The sequence below is a fragment of the Lutjanus erythropterus genome, chromosome 4 (genome assembly GCF_056507025.1).
Source record: "Lutjanus erythropterus isolate fLutEry1 chromosome 4, fLutEry1.hap2, whole genome shotgun sequence".
Taxonomy (NCBI): Eukaryota; Metazoa; Chordata; class Actinopteri; order Lutjaniformes; family Lutjanidae; genus Lutjanus; species Lutjanus erythropterus.
This window is the reverse complement of record NC_139320.1, coordinates 8,050,582-8,066,939: the sequence shown is the minus strand read 5'-3', so window position 1 is coordinate 8,066,939 and position 16,358 is coordinate 8,050,582. Positions and strand designations below refer to the sequence as shown.

The 16,358-nt window shown below is 41.1% G+C and overlaps 1 protein-coding gene across 25 annotated transcripts in view; it reads left to right on the top strand.

Annotated features, from left to right (window-relative positions):
• phldb1b (pleckstrin homology-like domain, family B, member 1b) overlaps positions 1–16,358 on the top strand; it is a 178,455-nt gene that overhangs the window by 67,961 nt on the left and 94,136 nt on the right. The window contains exon 1 of one of the 25 annotated variants that reach the window (XM_084716866.1): positions 2,886–3,339. The exons of the other annotated variants lie outside the window; for them this stretch is intronic. The gene's annotated coding sequence lies outside the window, so the exon portion shown is untranslated. Of the gene's footprint in view, positions 1–2,885; positions 3,340–16,358 lie in introns of those variants that run through there. 25 annotated transcript variants of the gene reach the window in all.

Sequence of the window (16,358 nt, the reverse complement as noted above, 5' to 3'; positions counted from 1 at the left end):
ATACACAACAAGACGGAACAGACAGAGACGGAGACTCGAACATGAAGAAAAGGTGAGGTTCAGTTAGTTTTGCAGAGACACAGCTGGTTCAAATGTCCCTCAAAGGACAACTTTTTACTTGTATACTTTGAGCACATTTCAGAGCCTGTACTTCACTTATACTGCAGTAAAGAAGTGTGAATCAGTACTTCTACTTTTACCAGAGTATTTTTTTACACAAGTATGTACATAATGTGTGTACTTTTACCACCTCTGACTACAATGTATTAGTCATATAACTGATGGGAGTGGTAAGAAAAATATTGCGAAACCGTTACTGTCTGATCCTCTTCCTGCTGTAAGACTGTATCAGCCCTCATTAACACTAACCAAAACTATTTCCTCAGCTCGTCCCACTGTACATGACAGTGAACTCTGATTTACCCTCACACTCATTCTCCAACCTGAAACCCCCTCTGGGGCTAAAGTGGGATCTGTCTGGGGCGGGGGGGGGGGGCAGTATAAATAGCCCTGTGTCCCCGCTCAGGTTACCCAGCCAGAGTCCAGGTTGAAATACCAAAAAGACACACTGACAGACAACACACATGTTCCTGTGCACATACTGAACATACATCTCAGAGCCATGCAGGACACAGGACAGTGTGTGCAGGGAGGGACATTCAGCTCATGTAGGATGTGGTGAGTGTGCTGTTAGGGGAACACCTGTGGGAGAATGAGAAATAACACTGCAGTGTGTGATTACACAGCAGCAGAGAGGGAAGCTCACATCCTGTGAGTAATGATGAGTACTGTCTCTTTAACGCACGCCGCTGCCTCTGAGGCTCTGATGTAAACTTCTATGAATTTCCATGGCAAACAGTTGTATGGTGGACAGTTTTACTTCCTCTGTGATTTGTTTGAGCAGCAGTGAGCCGCTTTATGATGCAAAAGTATGTCTCAGTGACCCAACTGATACATAAAAGTACAATGAAACGCCAGTCAAAGTTAAAATATTATAGACATATTACAATATTCACTGGGCCAATTTTTCTTCAGACACTTTTTGTACATTTTGTCAAAAATAATTCTCTACTTTTAACCAGAATTCTGCTTGTAATGAAGTATATTTGCTCTTCACTCTTACCTGAATATTTCCTCCACTACTGACTTTAAGTCCCTCCCAACTATTTCATATTTTACAAAATATGTTTGTTTGTTTTTTTCAGTGGGAATGCTGGCTTTATATAACACTGGTTCCCAACCTGGGGCAGTGACCCCCAGTAGGGATCACCAAGGCTTCATGGGTGGTCATGAGCCCTTTTTGATCATAACATGTGCATGTACTGCATATATGTATATACACACAGCAGGCTGATATTTAAGCATTTCATTCATGTCTGCAAAGAAAACTAATGAAATATTTTTTCTTAAAGTTTAGCTTATTATTTAAGATACAGACCTTAAAGAAAAAGATTTTGAGGTAGTATCTGATTGTGATTATTTTGACTGATATCGCAATTGTGATATAATTTGTGAGAATTAGAGGGAATGATGTTTTTTTTTTTTTTTACATTATTATTCTCATTTTCATTGGAAAATATATTAAAATTGTTCTGGTGTGATTTATGCAGGGATCTTTACCAAACAAGTATGCTTTCTTAAGTCTGTGGAACATGATGTGTAGGTGAGGTAATCACAATTTAAAATGGTGTTTTGGCTTTAAAGGGACCCAAAAATGAAAATTCAGTCATTATCTGCTCACCTTCAGGTTTATTTTGCCAGACCACAAAACACTGCTGGAGTTTCACAGGAAAACAGTAAATAAAACAGTAAAAATAAAAAATAACTGGAAAAAAATGCCTCCATACTGCTTGTTTTGCATAATCCAAGTTTTCCTAAAGTCATGACATACAGTCAGCACACCGTCACACCACACACACACACAGTTCAGACAGTGTGGAACCACAAGCTAAGAATCTACAGTGAAGATTCAGGCTAAAAACATGGTGTAAATAATATTTTTTTTTGTCACCTTGGCATGTTGGGGCTTTTAGGAGACTTTGATTACACCAGACAGGCATATGGAGGCATTTTATATATTTTTTTCCTGTTGTTTTTTTATGTTTGAAAACTGGTCACCATTCACTTCCATTCTTTGGGAGATTCTCCAACAGCAGTGTTTTGTGGACTAAAAAACAAACCCCAACCTTCAATCAACATGAGGGTGAGTAGATAATGACTGAATTTTCATTTTTGGGTGAACTATCATTTTAACAGATATTGTGACTCCCACGATTTGAAAATTGCATTGGGACATATTGAGATTAATTGCTCAGCTGTAGTTGTTATGTACTGTTATTGTTATCATTACATATTACATGAAACATCCATAAGAAATGTCATTTAGTCAGGGGTTGGTGATGATAGAAGCCACTAACAATCAAATAAACATATCATCATAACCAAGCAAATAATCCATCATAATATTTACTGCACAGATTAATGGCTGGAGGGAACACTTGTCCTGATTATACTCCCTTCAATGTGTATTTTTATGGCTTTCAAATACACTTCAGACTTCACCTTTGTTCCTTTATACAGTGATCAAAGAGCCACACCTAGGCAGCTCTCAGTCAGAATCAGTTTTATTGCCTGGGCAGGTTTAATCTGAGCACATGTTGCCAAATCAGTGCACTCAATTCAAGCCACAGTCTGGCATTAACATAATCAATAAAATTCCTTTACTGCGGATTAAGATGTGTCCCCTCAGTGGGGTCTCTGTCTTTACACCCCCCCCCTCCTCCTCCTCTTTCTTTCTCTCTCTGCTCAGCCCTGACTCAGGATCTCCACCTTCTTTTCCTCCTCCTGCTCCTCCTCCTCCTCTCTGACAGCCCAGCCTCTCTCTGTCTCTCTCTCTGCGGGCTGAGGGATGACTGTGAGCCAGCTGTTTCTTCCAGGAGACCCCGGCCGGCCGGCAGCAGCAGCAGCACTGTGAGAGACAGCGTCTTTACTGCGTGAATAAGCGCGGAAGGAGACAATGGACAGTAAACTCCCGCACTGGTTTGAATGAACTGGGATATACCAACAACGCTTCAGTGGATCAGACACAGACGTGTTTTAACAAGTGGCCAAGCAGACAGCTGCCTTTGTGAACATTCACATATCTGCAGCAGAATATATTAGAGTCTATGGGCTTTTAGGATTATCATAACAAAAGCGCGTCGGGACAAAAACCCCATAAACGCTCCTGTTGTTCCACAATAATTCGCAGAAACGGACAAAAACACGTGGCTTCATTTAAAGGAGCAGAGGCGATGAAAACAACGGAGGGAGAGAGGAGTTTCATTCACTGGAGTTAAAGTAAGTTGGTTTGTCTTCACTGGTTGCTGGTTGCAGGGTTTTAAAGGGTGGTTTTAAGTCGGTGGTTGTGGTGGTGTTTGCTTTCAGCACTTACCGGGCTTGTAATTAGTGGTAGCCGGTTAATGCTGTCATTAAAGTTACGGACTGTGGGGAGACAAGTAACAGGGTTACTTAAAGTGCACCTAAGTGCTCCTTATGCGCTACTTTATGTGACTTTTGTGGCTATTCGTTGTTCTTTTTTAATCATTTTGGTCAAAATGCACCCCTGCACCAAACTCCGTTTAAAAATCCGACAAACTTAACACTGTACTTTCATATTGGTGAACTACATGTAATAGAACATTACTTATAGCTTTCTATCAATTATCAGGAGGCTGTATTTAATTCGGCATACATATACCAAACCTTACTTCCTCAGGCTTATAAAAATTAGGTTTTTATTGTGTTCTTCCCTGTCACAATTTGGTCATCCACTGAAGTTTAACCCGGTGGGTGACTGTTAGCTATGCTAGCATTACAAAAGGTCTGATTTTATTTACATTAAAACGTGCTTGGGGGTGTTTTTATAAGCCGAATTTTTCGAAATACCCTTCTGACATTACTGAAGTAGTTGAAGTCGCACTGCAAGATGAGGACATTTGACTACATGCAAGAAAATTCTAAATAGCTAAATTTTTGAACGGAGTTTGGTCTTCGCTCGACATATGCAACAAGGACACCTGCCCTAACTTAGCTCCCTGCAGCTCTTCAGGCACCTCTGCTCCTAAATGCAAGAAATTCTAAATTGCCACGTTTTTTAAACAGAGATTGATCTGTCACTCCACAAATGAAATACCACTCTAACATTAACGATTTCTTGAAATCACACTTCCAAGACAAGCATATTACTAAAATGATGACTTTTTAGAACAGAGTTTGGTCTCAGTCACAAACTTCACTCTACCTCAGTATCTGTCTAAATGCAAGACCCTGCTTTCCTGCCAGAGTTTTGAATGAAGTTTGGTCTGTCACTCTGCACATACTGATTTTTTTGAATACCCTTCTGACATTATTTAGTCACTTAAGTAACACTTCAAGACAAACACATGTGGTCTAAATGCATGAAAATTCGAAATTGCCAAATTTTTGAACAGAGTTTGGTATGTTGTTCCACACATGCAGCATGAACACCTGCCCTAATGTTGCTGTCTCCAACCACTCAGTCACTAATTTTTCCTCTTGCCACCATGTGAGTTCTGTTTATAGACTACAAACATATACAAGTCTGCCAGATCTGCAGATACCCTCATCCAGCCTGGCATGAGCACTCCTCACTGTGTCTGTCTACTGTTACACTGCTATTCCTGGTTGCCAATGTGACCTAACCAGGGCTCGTTACTGGAATAGAACAGAGCCTTCCTTTCTGCTTATTCAGAGGCCATTGGGTCCACGAGTTCTGATCATATTAGACAGTTCAGACCCAGGACCCTCTCGCTGAGGCATTGTGCTGCACACACTGCTCCAGAAGCGTGGTCATTCTCTCTCCACGTCCTCAACATCTGTCATCTCTGACACATTGCGTTGACCCCATTGTAAAGAGAGGATGTGAGGAGTCCGAGAGAAGCCCCTCTGCAAACAGTCATGAGGCTGCTGTGAATGTGATGTGGGCTCCCAGCGGGCCCGGAGCGCCGGTCAGACGTGTGAGGGACGACAGGGAGAGGAAAGGAGCTGGTAGCAGCTGGTGTGCATATGCTGGGTCGGTGTGTGTGTTCCTGCATGTTGTTGTGTTGACACAGTCTTTGACCGTACATCCTCTGACTGCTCTGAGGTCAAGGCAATGTGTCCGAATGAGACGGTGGTTAAATACTACAAATAAACCAGTGTCTTCCTTGAGCTGAGTGTGGTTGTGTTCACACTGCAGGCCTTCACACTGAATTCCCCAAGAAATACCAGTCTTATCTTTGGACACTGTCAAAATAGGGCAGTTCGCCCAGTTAAAGATTTAATTATTGTCAAAGCAATGCTGACCTATTCAGATTAGGGATGCAGCAACCCAACATTTTCTCTCCAGATACGTCAGCTCAGGGTATCCGCAGATACCAAGTAGTACAGATACAGTATCAATGCTTTCTTATTCCAAAACATGAAATCTGTATCCCTCACTGCATGGGTGTCACTGGAATCAGTTTTATGGAAGTTAAAATGAAACCAGGGATTGCTATGGCACTTCAAATTGAGCCAGTGGCCTGTTGTGACTGAAAGATTGTGACTGATAGTGAAAATGATCACACTTGACCAACAGTATTCTGAAGATAAGTATTTAAAGGGATTTAAGTGGGGTTGTATGTGGTACTTGTCCACAGTCAGTGTATTACTACCTAGATGGTGGCTGGTCCTGGTGTAGGAACCTAAGTAATGTACTCCAGGAAGCTGTGATATTGCGATCATATCAATATGCGCAAATTCAACCAACCTCTGTGAATTCTGTGCTACCTTGCAGTTTTTCCTAATCATTCAACCTTTTGTAAGTCCCACCAGTTCAACCAGACTCAGTGTTTTATTATTTAATATCACTTAAGTGCTCTGTGACTGAGTTTGAGCTTCAAAAAGATTTTGCTTCTGTGTGAAAAACTCCCCAGGTGCACTTTTTCATTTACAAATAAAGCATATTTTGTTAGATGTTCTTGTAATCCTGAGCCTTTTTTGTAAAGTTATTTGGAACTCTCAGAACAGAGAGCGGTTTTATTCTCACTGGAACAAGATGCCTTGGATTTTTAATGAATAATTGAAGAAAAAAAAAAAATTCAAAATTGGGAATTTTATGCCACAACAGTCCCAAAAAAAGCCTGTGAAGTCCTGGAGGAACTGACAGGAGTAGCCTTTAGAATTTTTACTGTTTTACGTTGCTGTCAGACAGTCTTTTCTGACAGGAAACTGCCAGTATGTATATGGAAGTTGATTGCCTTATGCTTCCTTGATTGGTTAGTTTGTTTGTATTATTGTGTGATTGCAGTGAATATATAATAACCCTTGAAAACGCAGATGTCTCACAATCGATTTAGACAGCAGTAGGCAAGCAACTCGTGTGTTCGGTTTTTCAGATGGCTGAAATACATTTTGTTGTTGACCCTGTCCACAGCGGTACATTGCGTAGCTTCCTCCACCCAGACTGGGGGTTCTGACCGCGGTCTATGGTAGGTAATACACTGACTGTATATGAGTGCCTCATACAATCCCACTTCGAAAAACCCAGACTAACCCTTTAATGTGGATCAGTCACATATGGCTGATACTCGATCTGCTTAGGGAGATCAGCATCAGCTCTGATACCTGCTGGATGTCTGGTTCAGCTTTTAGAATTCTTATACAACTTACATGTAGAATGTGTTTGTTCCACATGTCCAGTTTGCTTTCACACTAGTGCTGCACAGTTGTGGATGAAGATAAAAAACATAACTGAGTTTTATGCTCAGTGATTATTCACCAGTAACACACCTTAATGCACAGATGCACCCAGCAACAAGAACAGAAATTGAAAATTTACTGATTTGTGTTGCATATTAAAAGGAAAAATTGCCAAATTCGGCCACTTGGAGCAACAGACCACCTCTGAATCACATGTAGGCCTTGATCACAAGGTTTGGTTTAATATTGATTGATCCTGAGGCCTGCAGCCATCTGCCTCTGGGAGCATGTTTAACAGCAGGGGGATTGGCTTTAGTTGTTCTGACAAAAGGAGGAGAGGGAGGGAGATGGGGAGGAGGAGGAGGAGGGGGGGGGCAGGGAACATCTGTTCGGACAAGCGGTAACCAGCCTCCGACACGTTACCGCTGTGATGAGCGTCCACTAGAGACAGCAGCTGACAGCCTGCTGGATGCTGCATCTGGTCTGTGGGATGTAGGTGATGTGAGCAGCAGTGTGTTTTTAAAGGGGCATGATGCATATTGTACACCTGAAGCTCAGTGTGTTTGTAGCTCTGACTGGGAAAATAAATGAGTAATGTATCTGGTGGCTCTGGAGTGAATCAAAATATCAAAATATATTAACCAGTTACATTATTGGAACATTAGGATTAATGGTGTCTGAATGTTTGACCCATGCTGGGGGCTACAAGTCAGCATATCTCCACCTCTGCTTTGATTCTGGCTGATCTTCTGCCTCGTGTGTACCCTACTTTTCTGAAAGTACAGCACTAAATTGCTGGAGTGCTGCTTTATCTGCTGTGTCTGGAAGTCTTGGTGTATGGAGCGCTGCTGGGAAGTAGCAAGGTCAAAATTTGTGACTGTTAAATTATGTGATATCAGATCAATGCATAGATTCTTGTACCCGCTAATACCCAATTCAGCATTTTAGGTGATATTGGAGGCATTTCTGATACTGATATTAGAATAGCCCTAGTCCCAAGTCTGAAAATCTTGGCGTACAAAATGCTTTTGGGAAGTAGCAGGGACCCATTTTGGAGCATTTTAGGTGATATAAGATACATTTCCAATCTCGGTCGGTATCAGAGCAACCCTTGTCCTAAGTTTGCCACGTCAAAGTTGAGAAAGTTCAATGTTATTTTCAGCTAAGAACCTCTCTGAAAACCTTCAAAAACCCGTCACCATAAATCAAATAAGTCACATGCTGTTAACCATGTTTCACATTCTTATTTCATGTTAGTCACATGTCTGTTTAAGTCTTTGTAGTACTATTAACGGTACTTTGAAATAAAGATGTTCCCATTAGGGCTGCGCGATATTGGAAAAAACTGACATTGCGATTTTTTTAAACCCTGCGATATATATTGTGATATGAAAAAATACAGAAATTTTCACCAGATGACCTGAATAGCACTTTATGTTGTGCTGCACTGCTGCCGTATTGTGGACAATTAACCTGCACTGATCTTACCTCTTTTTTTACAAGTATGGCTTCTGTCTGTGTTTTAGAGATATTCTTATTGTTATCTTTTATTGCTTGCTTTTATTGTGCTGGGACCTGAGTACATGTTTCATTCTATCATGTGCAAATGTGAATTGAATGGCAATAAGCAAACCTTTTGAGCTCTCCATCTTAAAATGGAACATTCTAGCTTCATAATTACATTAAGTAACTAACAATGAGTGACAAACAGGTCATTCAACCTTTTATTTAAGAACTGAAATCTTTTACAGCAAAACTAAACATATTTGTTTTTATCAAAAATGATAAATAAATAAATAAGAGCAGCTGTACATCACTCACTTGTGTGATCCTCTGGGAAATATGCTGTTTGCAAACAGCGACTTCTAAATTGGAACTCCTGATTAATGAAGTGGACAGTCAGACTGATGTAGGGCTCCGCTGTCCAACTGGACCACAAGTCCATTGTCGCTGCATAATAGTCCACATCTGACAGCTCTGTTTGAACTTCTGCCTTGCATTTCTCGTACAGCCCCGGGATGGCAACTTGAGAAAAAAAGTTGCGTGACAGTATAACATACCATTTGTCAAGCGAGCTGATCATTTTTTTTTAAAACCATCTTTGGAAACAGTATAAATGGGTACCATTTCTTCAGCCAGGATATGTGTTTGGTAATTAAAGATATTTTGTATATTTAAAAAATAGTCAAAACTTCGGAATTTTGAACATTTATTCTTCAATAACATCAAGTGAAATAACTCCAATACAGAACTTGAGAAAAATGTGTCTGGGGATAAAGTAAATAACTGGTTGGTATTGGAACAACCCTAGTCCCAAGTAACATTTAACACATTTATGTTAACAAAGTTCAAGAGTATTTTCTTCTAAGAAGCTCTTCAAAACCTTCCAAAACCTGTCATCACAAATTGAATTAGATAGTTGTTTAGTTATTGTGCTTTTAAACACAAGTCACATTCTTTTTATGATAATTATATGGATGTTAAAGTCTTTGTAGTACTATTAATGGTTCTTTAAACTAGAGATGTTCCGATACAGTTTTTGCTCACCGATTCGATACCTGAACTTTGCATATCAGCTGATACTCTTATCATATTGGAACATTACTTGTACTACTCTTCCGATACCGATACCGATACCAGTATCGAAAATGCCTCTGATACTGCCTAAAATGCTGGATCAGGTATCCGTGAGAATGTGATTCTATGCGCCGATCTGATATTATGTAATTTAGAAGCCTCCAAACAGGACCCTTACTTTATGCGTTACTTTAGCATAATGTATAAAGCTGTTTTAAAATACTAATAATATATATTTCTAATGCATGATATTGGTACTTGTTATCGACTGACATGCAGAGATCAGGTATTGGAAATGGTATAGGGAAGGAAAAAATGGTATGAGAAAATCTCTCCTGGGGACCATAATTTTATTTTTACAAAATCATAGTCCAAAAAACAAATAAACAAAAATACAATCACAGTTGATCACAGTTTGTATAATACCTTGGTAGGTCACAACCTTTTCACTGGATTCTTGTATGGGAACCACATTGGAAATGAATTAGCAGCATAACATAACCTCAAAAGCATGTGTGTTAAGCAGCTGCCCAGGAGCAACCGCCGTCTCCAGATATCTTCCATCGTGGCATCACACTGGCGTCAGACTGGTTCAAACATGTGATCACTCCTTCCAAGTCATCTCTTCCAACCTTTTATTTGTTCAGACAGTTATTCCCACATGACGGGAATGCGGGTTAGACCTCTCCTCCTCCCCTGCGTGCTCCTTTCAAACCAGCCCCATATCTCCCTCTGGTATGTGCGTCTGTTTGATGGCCCCTGGCTCGGCGAAAGGCAGTCATTGATTAACTGGTGGGTTTGACTCCCTGGCCTTTGCTGAGGCTGTAAACCATCAGCCTTCCATAGCAACCGTCAACCATAGTTTTGGGCATCCCTTTGTCTGCAGCTCTTGCGTGCTTTCGTGACGTCCCATGCTGGTAGTTTAGTGGCGACGCCTTTGTTTGTCAAGCAAAACAGTAAAATCACAAACTGACCAACGTTTTTCCTCATAGTTAACTAATAGTGAATTAAAAGTTGCAGCCACCACAGAGACTTGGCGAGGAGAATGCATTTTGGTTGAGAGGATGAGAGGAGTGAGGTGTAGCGAAGCTCCATAAATATCGTATAGCTTCAGAGTATTACAGTGATTTTCTGCAGTTTGAATCACAGTCAGGACTTAGGAAGGCAGATTTCCTCACAGTCTGTGCAGTGCTCTCATCGTGGTATCGAGTGGAAAGCTTTATAGTAGCCTACCAAGCTGCATCTTTTAGATTTCTCTAAGCTTTCATAGAAGAGCAGACTGTACTGTATGCTGTAAATAACTTTGGACATATGTTATAAGCTCTTTTTAGATGTGTTAAGGCTCTTCTTGGTGCAGGATTTAAAGCTACTTTAAAGCCAGACTGTAACTTTTGAAAGACGAAATAGCACCTTCTTCCTCTTTCAAATGAAAAGTAGAATTTATGGGAAATAAAGTGAACTCTTGCTCGATTCAGCACACTCAGGGGTTTTACTGCTGTACCCTTACATGGTCTGGTATGACCACTAGCTTATGGTGGCTAATGTTAGCAAACTTTATGACTTCTTCTCATGCTGTGCTGCTGTTACACAACATTGTAGTACCTCAGATAAACATTTCAGTAGTTCATAAATGTTTCATAAACGCAAATGACTTGAGAGAATCTTTAGAAATTAGGAGAAATTCGGTATTTTGCCCCGACCAGTCAGTTTGCCCAGTCGCTAAAATCTTCAGTCAAAGCAGTAGCAGTTCTAAGCAGCAGTTAAGTAAATTTTATTCATATAGCGCCAAATCAAAAGAGACGTTATCTCAGGGCACTTTTCACATAGCACAGGTCTAGACTATACTCTTGTATTATTCACGGAGACCGAAAACCTCCCACCATGAGCAAGCACTTGGCAACAGCAGCAAGGAAAAACTCCCTTTCAATGGGTAGAAACATTGAGCAGAACCAGGCTCTGGATGGGCGGCCATCTCCCTTGACCAGTTGGAAGTTAACATCGGTAATGTTTATCGAAGAAAATAGTGCCAGTTTTAGATTTTTTTAAGGCTCTGTAACCAATTTACAACAACCTCTACTGTACAGTATAACTGCTTCAATCTCATCCGTGCGTGTTGAAGTTTTTTGTTTCATTCATTAGTTTTCTGGCTGTGTCACGGGGGTGATGTTCCCATTCTTAATCCTACTTACAAATGTCTGATTGGCTCAGTTGTTTTCCAAGGAGAGAAAACAGCCATCAGTGACCACAAAACCAGACCTGTTTGAATCGCTGAACAAAACGGAGATGTGGTCCGGAACCAGGCTGCCTAAAGCTGTACTCAATCAGTACACAATCAGGCGTTGTGGAGATTAGCCTCAGGGTTGTGTGGGGTGGACGGGGGTGTTAATTTGTGTTTAGAGTATAACCGCTGTGAAAAAAAATCAGAAAATAATGTGTTGTCTGATTGAGCAACTTTCTCTCCACACCGCTCACTCTATTCACCAAAAACCACCGCTGCTCTCTTCTTCTTTTAGAGGCTGATATATTTTTTGGGAATCCTATGGGACACAGGATTTTTGTGGGATTGTCGCAGGATGGGAGCCAATTTTTCTGGGCTGGGACGGGACAGAAAATAAAGTCAACTATTAACAATAGGCCAGGCTAATATCGTGTGTGGATGGTGGATTGACGGGAATGATTTTTCAGGGATTGGGACAGGACAGGATTTTTAAATTTTTTTTTTACTCTGTCAAGGGATTGGGACAAAACAGGAGTATTTTCGTGGGAGTGAGGTGGGACAGGAGTGAAAATCCACTCCTGTGTTCCTGTGTTTGGTCCATGAACTCTGCCTGGATAGCGGCTGGTTTCAAAGATATTCCGGGCTGACTGTGGCGCAGGCTGATCACTGACTTACGTGACTGGCCACCACAGCATGACATCAGGATGATTCTGTGTGAATGCGGCCTTAGATGATCTCTGCTGGCAGCTTTCCACCCTTTAAGACATGGAAATATCAAGTAACAAATTAGTGCACTGACAAAACTGATTCAAACGATAGCAAACGAGAGCACTGTGGTGTCCAGAACCCTCAGACTCTGGTTGCTTTTTCCTGGAAAAACTTTGGTGCACAGAAATTTTGATGCAGTTCATGATGTGGTCAGTTACGCAAGAAATAACCTGAAGGAAGACTTAGTTGGCATGACTTGTCGTAACCATTATACTTGAACAGAGAGAGAAAATAGTGCTACCTTCATTGAAGGTAGCACTATTTTCTCTCATACTTGAACAGAGAGAGAAAATAGTGCTACCTTCATTGAAGAAAAATACTTCTCAGAGCTGCATACAATGCTTAGATACCAGTATTGCTCTTTTTGCGGCCCTGTGAACGCGCGTGTATGCGATGAAATATGTTTTCACAGCTTCTGACAGGCCAGGCGGTGCAAACTGAATAAAATGTGACAGCAGTCATGAAGCCACAGCCATGATGTGCTGCTCCACAGAGCCTCCGTTACTGGCATGCATTTCTATAACACAGTTCTTTGTCATATCATGAGAAGTGTGAGCAACACTTTCAGAAACTCTCCTTGACTGTGCATGAACTCATTCTCGTAGTATGTGAAGCGTTCTCGCTCTGACCACCTCTGGTTCCTCTGATCTAATCTTCTGGGAAATGTACTTGAGGCTAAGCCGACACACTGGAAAGATTTAATGTGGTCGTACCAGAGTGAAGGAAAAAAAAACACAGAGATGTTATTAGAGAAATGATGGAATATTTGGTCCACAGACACATTTCAAATAGGTTGAGCAGACCGGGGCTGCTAACCACTTCTTTTAATGCCACAGTACCCTTGAGGCATGATTTGGCATTAACGCGGATTGGCCTGAGTGGTCCCAAATGAACTCACAAGGGTTTACAATGATCATTCTTGTCAGCTTTGGTATTAAATAAACAGTTTTAATAGCTGGTCCCTGATTTACTGTAAGCTCCCATCTATTTCACTTTTTACTGTTCTGTTCATTTTTTTATATGGACTGCTGTGACACAGCATCAGAAAAATCTCCTTTTGGAAACTTAAATGAAAAAAGTATTGTGTTAATTTTAAGACTGAAATCTCACATGCAGAAGAGTCACTAGAACCTATTTGGCTGACGAGCATCTTTAATAATAAGGTAAACCTGCTGTGTGTCGACTTTCCAGCTCAAGTATTAAATGTCAAACTGAATTGATTGAATAGATTTCACTGACCCCATTGATGAGAGGAGCCACTCAAGACTTGACATTTTTTTACACTGGTGTCAAACCAAATGTCAGTACTAGGTTTGGTCTGATACCAGTATCAGTATAGACCCTTTTACAGTTTATCATCAATGAGAAAGCTGCGTTCACATTTTGGCAACGGAAGTACGGTGGACTGCGACAGCTTGTCATTGGGCCGCTGCAAACACGAGCAGTTTTAATCGCAGTCTCTGTCCAGTCAACACATTTAATAGCTTGCAGCCGTAGATGCCACCGGTTGCCCATGATGCTGTCAGAATTTTGAACAACTTATATCGACCACCGGAATATCGATTCTAAAGTGTCATATACTCAACAAACAGGCATTTTGGTGATTTTGGCGCTGGTAAAATGTTTGATTCAACCTTTGCAGCTTGATAACTCATCTGAATGATGGGGGGAGACCGCTACTTCTGTTGCCAAAATGCTTGCGCAGCTTTTCGATGATGTCGGTTGTAAAAGGGTCTATACAGGTGAGTACAAGTGGTGCAAAGGAACATAGTTACTCCCTGGTCTGTGCGGATCATCCCCCACAGGTCAGCACACCTGTGAAGCGCAGACTAAACGCATTTTAAAATCCACCCCTTTTTTGGAGGGGATCCGAAAAATGATCTGATCTGTGACTCAAAACCATGATACAATGTGAAATGTCCCAGCGAGTATTCAAGTTTATGCACCAATCAGATATCACACAATTTATTAGCCCTGAAACAGGCCCCTGCTACTTCTCAGCAGTATCCTTTTAACCTGAGCCAGGCCATACAATAATATCACATACATGCATATATACATTTTTCAATGCACTGGTTGCAGATTGGTACTCGGTATCGCAGAGTGACTGATACGCAGAGTTCAGCTATTGTGAAGGAAAAAATGGTATCAGAACATCTTTAGTCAGTACCACAGTGATAACCTTTAAAATGACTACACACTCGTAGGGTATCAGAGTATCTTCTTGTTTAGGGTACTGAACAAACTCAATACCCCGAAGAAGACTGTCATATTGAACACTGCTTAAATAAGGAATATTGCCTACATCGTGGCTGTGAGTGTGCAAGGTTCGCCCATAACCTGTATTTGCCCAATAAGCAGTCGACAACCCAAAGACACTTTCTTTAGTAACACAGAAATCAGAGAAAAGCAACAAATCTTCACATTTGAAAATCTGGAATCAGAGAATTTTTTGTCCTTTTGGCTTGACTTGATTATTCTCTGTTGATTGGCTATGTGATTAATCAATAAATGGTTCCGGCTTTAAATCCTGTGTGAATTAAATCACTTTGGTCTGTCCCTTGCGTATTATTTTACTGACTGACAAGTACTATATATAGATTTTCACCTTGGCTCAATCTGTATCAATCCTCGTTTGCATTACAGTTTGTGCTCTATAATCCACTTAGGTGTTGCTGCAGTTTTATTAGAGAATGGGGTTACGGTGTCCTTGTGGAAAGGTAGCAATGATCTCTGCATGTACTCACTCCTGAAGACGTGCCATATGGAAAGCTCTGTGAGGGTAAAAGTGTTGATGACGTGACATAATGAATGACAGCCCTCAGATGCTTTAATGTGGCATTTTTAAAGCTTATTCATGTTTCTCGTACTTGTTTTGTTCTTGGTTGAAGTGGAGCCACTCTGGAGCGCTGTGTGGTTGCTGAAAGATGCTGTTCTTGCAGTAATGCTCCGAGTGCACTCACTGTGATGAAGGCGGTGATTAGACCAATCTGTCCTGGAGGGTTGAAGGGGAAATTGTTCTCTTTCACACCGGTCAGGGAATCAATCTAACTGATTACTTTGGGGAGGGGGGTTGTTTCACACATGTGCACACACCTCCACTCATCTTCCTCTCCGTGAAGCCAACCCTTCTCACCAACACTGCCTGCTCTTTTTCTATATGACTTCATTGTAATTACAAAAATGGCGATGCGTCATATTTTCCTGTTGGAAAGTTGTTGATTAAACAGATCTCAGTTTTCGCTGAGCTCAGACTTGGAGAAAACTAATCCTGAACCGCTGGTTCTTGGAAGAGTCTGACATGCTTATCCTCAGGTCAGAGGGTTCTTATGTAGGAGGGAAGAAAGAGAGAGAACAAGAAGAGATACCGGTGTGTTTAAGTAACTAAAGCCAACATGGCCAGGCCAGATGTGGAGCTGATATTTTACTGCTGCACATGAAACCAAACAGTAACAGCAGTGATCCAGATCACCCCTGATGAACTGTTGGTGATTGATTAATAGAAGTAAATGAGGTGTGTTATTTTAAATTGGAGTAGGATCCAATTCAGTACTGTAGTGCTGTTTTAAAGTCCATCCCTGCGGCAACATGGGGCATAAGCAACTTCTTTAAAGATCATGAAATGCAACAGTTTGTCACACCACAGAAACATGCGTTATTAACCACCCAGCCAAATTTGAGGGATTAAAAAAAATTGCCAAGTATATAAAATTAGGTGTCAAAATTGAAACCCTGAAACATTGGGGGCATGTCTACTCTGCTGTCTTTATGTCAAACACACACTGTGACCTGAAACATGGACACGCTAACAGCTTTATTGGACATGTCCAGACATGTTTGAGCCACCAGAGCCAGAGGACGGTAACAGGATGGTATTTTTTTTCTTCTGTGTTGGGTTGTTGGATCTGAAGTGAGCTGAGAGAGTCACTAAAGGTACGTTTGTATCTGACCATTAGGGAGGTTGAGGGGAGGAGGAGGAGGCGGTGTCGTTTGTGTGTCAGTTCATGATGCTTATACAGTGTTAGGGGACCATTGCTCCGACACTTCGTCTTTCAAGTCTGCCCAAAAAATC